The sequence below is a fragment of the Ipomoea nil genome, unplaced genomic scaffold, assembly GCF_001879475.1.
Source record: "Ipomoea nil cultivar Tokyo-kokei standard unplaced genomic scaffold, Asagao_1.1 scaffold3265, whole genome shotgun sequence".
NCBI lineage: Eukaryota > Viridiplantae > Streptophyta > Magnoliopsida > Solanales > Convolvulaceae > Ipomoea > Ipomoea nil.
The window spans coordinates 181,806-190,294 of NW_017619693.1; positions in this window are offsets into that span (position 1 = coordinate 181,806).

The window sequence follows — 8,489 nt, forward strand, 5'->3', positions numbered from 1 at the left end:
TTTACATAACTAAGCAGCGGAAATAAAAACTAAAAAGATAATTAGTGGGAGTGTCACCGCCACAACCACCACTCCGTGGTGATTGCACAGGCTAAGGGGTAAAACTAGAAATAAGATAAAAATCTGGCATCCAAATAAAATATTGGAAACATAAGGGGGAAAAAGTCACCCCACAAGTCTACATCATCCTAAAAAACATAAAGTCAATAAGCCTAAAATCCATAACATGAGCATCAATAAAACTAGAGTTTAGACATCTCAAACTAAGAGACTAATCTAACTCGATCTCTTCTCATTGATGGGCCCACCTGAAAGGGGTTTTGCAAACAACACATAGACAAATAGGAAAGCACCCGTTAGCACGAAACTAAGTATAACCACACTCAACCCTGTAAAGCATTCTAGCATTTACATTGAAAACATTTGATTTCTTTATAAACAATAAACTCATCTCAAATCATCTTTAGATCTAACACATACTTTCTAGATGCTTGCACCCTATTATATCAGCTGGCATGCTCATATATATAGACTGTTCACTTAAATTCATCAACATATAAACTCCTCAAATAACTTAACAAGCAATTCATGGTTACAGATAGGATCATGCTAATAAACCATATAACAGGTATTCTTATGCTTTCATATTCTCATTTCATAATTCGATAAACAACACTTCTAATACAACAAAACGATTATAAATCAACATTCTCATTATGTACTCTCATGCAATACTTTACTGAAATGCAATCTTGTGCAATGCTATAATCATACTCATATGCAATCTCGTGCAACAATATACTCATACTCTTATGCAATCTCGTGCAATATTATAAACATACTCATATGCAATCTCGTGCAACAATATACTCATACTCATATGCAATCTCGTGCAATACTATAAACATACTCATATGCAATCTCGTGCAATACTATACATACATACATACATACATATATATATATATATATATATATATATATATATATATATATATATATATATATATATATATACTCAAACACTCATTATAAAAATAGAGTACTTTCTGTGGAGGTCTCTTTCTTACTTTTGGGTCTCTCTTAACTCGTTTTCTTTCTCTTGAGTCTCTCTTGACTCACTTTCTTTCTCTTGAGTCTCTCTTAACTCACTTTCTTTCTCTTGAGTCTCTCTTGACTCACTTTCTTTCTCTTGAGTCTCTTTTGACTCGTTTTCTTTCTTTTACTCGTAGACGGCTTAGGGTTTCACCGATGCGTGAATTACCCCATCGGGAACGGCATAAATCCGACCCAATATCTCCTACTGTCTACAGAACCAATCTCGTGGTTCTATCTCTGTGGAATCTGGTATCGAACTATTAGTGTGCACACCCCCTAACCAGGATTCCAAGCTTGGCGACAGTTTCCAACCTCGTAACGTGGGAATACGCCGCATTACATATACTGGGACCGCAATGTTCATAAAATCATCCGAGAGGACATAGTTCAAACGGGATCCTCCAAAACCTCACCGATATAGATAATACATAGATATATCTCTCATGCATCAATCTCATGCATGTAACAACTCTATTACTCCTCAATGCAACAAAGAATGATATACTACATGCTTATGGTTTTTGAAAATATTTCTTGGGCTCACGTTGGTCCCTTATGCATTTTTGAAATATGATATATGTGAAATGTCAAAATTCTCTATAACATGCTTCTAAACCATGTATAAAATAACATGAAATACTTAAGAATATAACGTCATGCTCGGTTTGCAACATAGCAATTTCTATACATTTTAGCAACAAAACATGCTTCATTTCTCATTGATCAAATATCAAAATCTAGTCATGCTTTCATAATAAATCATATTCTCAAATGATCATGCTCCTTTACTCAATAAAAACATCATCAGATCACATAGTCAAATAATTCTTCATACACAGTAAACTAGCAAATATATACTCTGTGTAGCAAATCTTCAATAAAACCTTCATAACATACTCGTTTTTAATCCAAATTCAACAAAATAAAAGCCAAAACCTGTGTCGAGACGGTCTCGAAGAGCCGAGCCACAAGGGCTTGAAACGACACATAGCTGAGCCACAAGGGCCCGGCCACTGCACAGATTCTTCTCAGAATCAAAGTCAGGGACCTAGGGCGGGACTCCTCATGGTCCGCCCCATTTACCCCGCTACTCCACCGAGACTAGGCGATGACCCTCCTCTAGGGCCGTGCCCTAGTCCCGTGCAACCACGACTCTAGCCGGCGGCCCTCCTGATGGGCCGCGGCTAGGGCTGTTAGTTTGATCTAGTGCACACTGTGTACAGTGTGCACCAGAAAACGTTCTCATCTGCAAAACTCAATCCAAACAAGTCCAAAACAATCTCAACAACTCACAAACAAATACTAGATCACTTCTAAGCATAAACACAACAAAATTTCATAGATTCTACTCATTTCTACTCAATATAATGGCTTCACAGAGCCAAATTTCAAAGGGGGAGTCCATGGGGTTATACCTCTTGTTGTCTCTTCTTCTTGTATGGATTCCTTCTTCTTCCCAACTCAACCACTACCCCCTTCACCACCTAAATGTCTCAAGTAAGCCAAACAACAACACTTAAGTGGAGAACCTCAGAGATTTGAAGCTAAAGCGGAGAAACTAGATGAGCAAAGGGTGAAAATGAGCCTAAGAACTTACTGTGTTTCTTCTTTCTCTCTTGCTGAGCTCTTGGATGGGAAGACAAAGAATGGAAATAAGGGGAAAAGGTTGGTTTTCTATTGCTTTTATATGGGTTCAAAACCCTAGAAGGATACTCAATGATTGGTTGAGGGAAAAGTGGTAATTTTTGGGGTAGTTCTAGCAAAGATAAGACAAGGAGAAATGCTCTTTTTGGTCCACCTTGTAACATGGACCATAGACTAGAAATGCTATTTTAAATACTTTGGGGTTGAAAATGAATTTTATCAAAAAGCTATTTAGATGAACCCATGTTTAAAATCTTTTTGAATTCTCCCGGTCTCACTTAGATAAATTTCTCGATTTAAATCTTTGTACGTGAAGTTGATGCGTAGTATATTTGCAAACAAATAATTCTCGGAGTATGAGTTATCGATCCACAGGGAAGTGGTTGTATCAAGCACTAGTTACTAACTTATTCATTAGAGCTAATCCTAACAATTACTTAGATGATTGATTGGCATAAAATAAATAAAATAAAACAGAGGTTCAGGATTTTGAAAACAATTAGAGAGAAGTTGAGATTCAAGGGATTCAAGTATTTAATCACCTAGTGCCAATTATCGTTTGCAATATTTAGTTTGGAATTAAGATTTGTGTGGGAATGCAAAGTGGAATCGAATTACTCCCGTAATCTCTATTCCTAGTGAATTTCCACTCCCATGGCTTAAACACCCAATAAGATCAAAGATCAGCATTCAATTATTCCTAATTACTGCCATCTCCCGATTGGCAACAATCTAGAATAAACTTCCCCTAATAAGTTCCCCTTTCCCAAGGACCAACCATTAGGTGCAATCGTGTGTGCCCTAATTTATGCCCCAACTCCCATTGGTGACACAAACATGGCTATGAAGCTAGTAACTATGGCCATTAATTACAAGCATCAAACAATATTATCACGATTGCAACACAAGTATTAAACCCAAATAATAATATATTAAAGAAACTGAGAGCTCAGGCACATAGGTTCATAAACACTTTTACCCAAGAATCTCTAAAGAATTTAGCCAAGCATGACTAAATTATACATAGCAAATATAAATAAAGAATTACAAATCATCAAAACAGTACAAGAATTAACCAGACGATTTTCCCAAATCTCCCTAGTCTTCTTCTTGATTTCCAAGACAACTTGTGGCTCTTGATTTCTCTCTTTCTTGTCTCCAAGAATCTCTGAATTCTCTCGGTCCCCGTCTCCCCTATTAGGGTTGAGGAAGGAGGGATTTTATAGTGGGTACAAAGTTGAGATGAAATAGGAATCTTGTACCAAATTGGACTCAAATTCTAATTCCTATATTTAAATAAAGAAATTGTCGTCTTTAATGATATTTAGAATTTGGAAGATTCCTTAAATTGCTAACTTTTAATATGGAGATATGAGCCTTGAAATCCGCGCAATTGATATTAGGAAAAGAGATCTCGTGCTTGTATTGAATTTTGCCCAGCTGCGCCACTTTAAGCGTCTGTTTTTTTATCCGCGCCACTTTAGGCGTCTGTTTTTGTCCCAGAAACAGACGCATATTCGACGCGTCGAGACTTCCTGTGCGCAAATTAATTAGCTATTGGAAAATTTCGACGTGTCGAGCCCTTGGCTCGACGCGTCGAGTCCACTGGGCCCCGAACTCATCCAAAATTGCTCCAAACTCATCCTTGAACTCCCCTTGGTCATATCTTTGACCTAAAATGGTTCAAAAACACTAACAAACACCGTAAAATATTCAAAACAAGTGCGAACCATAATTAAATGATAATAGCAAGGAAAACATGTATTAAATAAGCAAAATTAAAGAGTTTAATTACTGTGATGATTCAAAATAACCATAAAAACAAGCACAGATGTGATAACATCACCCCCTCACACTTAAGCTTTTGCTTGTCCTCAAGCAAAACTAAGGAATAAAATCACAAGTCAAAACATACAAATTACTCATGCTCTCTCTTGCACAACCTTTCAAACCACCAACCAACTTGCTACAAAACAACAAGCTTCAAGAATCAAATTAGTTTGGCACATAAGAGACCCATTTCCAAGCCAATAACCAAGCACCAAGAATTTAAAGCATGTGAGGATCAAATGTGCACAAATACTCAGTTGAGATTATGCAAGATACGGTTCATGAATGAGATCCCTTAGGCTTGCCTTTCATACTCCCCTAGATCAAATCTAATAATGCATGCTAAGATCAAATAGGACTTTATTTAGCTTGTAATGGGGCTACGGGTGATGGCTAACAAAGAAGTGGTATGGAAAAATTAATCAAAAAGAGAGAATGTCACAATTTATCTAAACTTTTCAAAATTTGGAAGAGATGAGATAATCATAATTCCAAGGAGCAAATTTCTTTTAAGAACTTAGCATCTCTTTGGTAAAGTGGGGATCCAAACTCAAAAACTTTCAATCTCTTTTTTTTTTTTTTTTTTTTTTCTCATTCTTTTCTTTGTCTTTGGACTTCTTTTGGATATAGCAAGATAATTTTAATCCAAACTTTCATGACCTCCACACTTGAACATTTGTAACACTAGCTGCTTTTTTTTTTTTATAGCACAACTCCATAAAACTCTTCTTACGGAAAAGATAAAGATAAAAGTTTCATTCTCTCAAGGGTGGAAGGGAAATATTTGGCCACGGGTTAAGGGTTATAATAATGGGGTAAATCAAAGAAAAACAATCACAAAGAGGGGATAAGTGCTTAGCACTTATTTGAACAAACAAAAGGCACAATGGGGATACGAAAGATAAAATATATATAGAGACAGGTTTAAAGGGTATGGCTAAACAAAAATGGCCTAAATCACTTCAAAACATGCAAAACTTAGACATCACTTAGGGAGTAATGAGGCAAGTTCTAGCAAAACACCCATGACCGGAATCTCACATAAGCCTTCACTAGCAATGCAAAACACAAGATCAAGAACTAATCCAATTATTAAGTGGTTAACAAAGCTATTGGCAAGAGAATAGATCAAATATGTGTTACACCTCAAATCATCCATCACAAATTGAGATGCAGCAAGCACCACTAAAACAAACCACAAACCAACAAGAGAGAATAATTGTAACTGCATGCTAAGACAAATAACTTATTCACCAAAAATAGCATATGAGTCATCCAAGCAGAAGCAAAAATTTTAAAAATTTTAGAAATATCCCCAAATTAATGATTCCTCCCCCTCACACTTGAAACTTTGCATCGTCCCTGATGCAAAATAAAAGAAAAGGAGAACAAGAGAAAAGAGAAAACTAAGAAGCAATAAAATAATCACGAACTAGAAAATAATAAAAGTAAATAAGACGAAACTAGCAAGCAATAAATAAATAGGGAAAGTAATAAAAGATAACATGGGGTGCCTCCCATGAAGCGCTAAATTTAACGTCGTTAGCTCGACGTTACCTCTCTAGCCATCAAGTGATTGGAGAAGAAAAATTCCCTTCTTTCCATCAACTTTCTCTTCCAAGTATTTCTTCAAGTGGTGTCCATTTATAAACTCTCTTAAGCTCGAACCCTTCACGTCATCATGTAAGGAACCACATTTGCCCGAATCAAGAATTATGCCTCCATTCTCTTTTCCTTCTTTTTCAACACTCTTTTGTTCAACAAGTAATGAGAATCTCGGATCATTCACATGAACCAGCAAGTATTGGGAATCATTGGATATATAGATAGGCAAATGTGTGCCATTATCCTTAAGAACTCCAATGCCTCCCAAATTCAAAATTTCTCTGAAGTTCTCTCCAAGGGAAGTGTTCTCCATTGGTGAGACATCCTCATTCAAATCATGTGCTCCATTAAGAACTTCCTCATCTAATGGGCAACTCTCTATATGTTCCTTGCCATTATTACTTTGCAACTCTACATTTTCCTCCCCGCTTGGTGTCTTCATCTCAATGCATTTATCAAATAATTCTTCATCTTCCTCTCTAAGATCCTCATCATCCTTTTTATTTCTCTCAACTTCATGACCTTCATTTGGCAAGAGCAACTCTTCTAGAACCTCTCCATTAAATGAATCTTGAAGTGGCTCTTGAATTGTCAAATCTTGCTGTCGAGCTATCATGTGATCGAGTCGAGCATTCATGCGATCAAGTTGAGCATTCATGTGATCTTGTAACTCCAGATATTTCGAGCACAATTGCATTATCTTGGTGTCTTTGGACTTCATCTCAATTATTTGGTCAAGTGATTGACAATCTTGTTGAAACTCTTGGTACGGCAACTCTTGAGCTCGCCCTTGATACTTGTAATTGGGATCCATGATAAAGCAATTTTCCGCCTCATGAGATCCACCACATATCATGCACCATGAGGGTTGTGGACTAGGTGGTGTGCATCTTTGATAAGTAGCTTGACTCATGTTGGCACAAAATCCTTGAGTAGATTGTTGAGGGATATGGTTGGTGGGGTTGAGCATGTAACAATTTTCCACAAAGTGATTCCCACCACAAAATGCGCACCATTGGGGTTGTGATGTTTGATATGAACTTTCTTGATAATATCCTTGACTAGAGTTGGCAAAATTTGAGAAAGGGAATTGTTGTTCCATTCCTCCATATTCTCGATTCATATTCCAACTCATCTCATAACCTTGAGAAGGAGGGTAAAACGGTGGCATGGTTCCTTGGAATGCATATCTATCCATAAACTAAATCACACTCAAAACAATGAACTTGTTATGGGTTAGCAAAATAAAATAAAATTAAAAAAAATAAAAATGGACTAGTCTCCTAGAACAAAGATTTCACTAATGTTAATACTGGAAACGCCACTTCCCCGGCAACGGCCCCGCCAATTTGATGCGTAGTATATTTGCAAACAAATAATTCTCGGAGTACGAGTTATCGATCCACAGGGAAGTGGTTGTATCAAGCACTAGTTACTAACTTATTCATTAGAGCTAATCCTAACAATTACTTAGATGATTGATTGGCATAAAATAAATAAAATAAAACAGAGGTTCAAGATTTTGAAAACAATTAGAGAGAAGTTGAGATTCATGGGATTCAAGTATTTAATCACCTAGTGCCAATTATCGTTTGCAATATTTAGTTTGGAATTAAGATTTGTGTGGGAATGCAAAGTGGAATCAAATTACTCCCGTAATCTCTATTCCTAGTGAATTTCCACTCCCATGGCTTAAACACCCAATAAGATCAAAGATCAGCATTCAATTATTCCTAATTACTACCATCTCCCGATTGGCAACAATCTAGAATAAACTTCCCCTAATAAGTTCCCCTTTCCCAAGGACCAACCATTAGGTGCAATCGTGTGTGCCCTAATTTATGCCCCAACTCCCATTGGTGACACAAACATGGCTATGAAGCTAGTAACTATGGCCATTAATTACAAGCATCAAACAATATTATCACGATTGCAACACAAGTATTAAACCCAAATAATAATATATTAAAGAAACTGAGAGCTCAGGCACATAGGTTCATAAACACTTTTACCCAAGAATCTCTAAAGAATTTAGCCAAGCATGACTAAATTATACATAGCAAATATAAATAAAGAATTACAAATCATCAAAACAGTACAAGAATTAACCAGACGATTTTTCCAAATCTCCCTAGTCTTCTTCTTGCTTTCCAAGACAACTTGTGGCTCTTGATTTCTCTCCTTCTTGTCTCCAAGAATCTCTGAATTCTCTCGGTCCCCGTCTCCCCTATTAGGGTTGAGGAAGGAGGGATTTTATAGTGGGTACAAAGTTGAGATGAAATAGGAATCTTGTACCAAATTGGACTCAAATT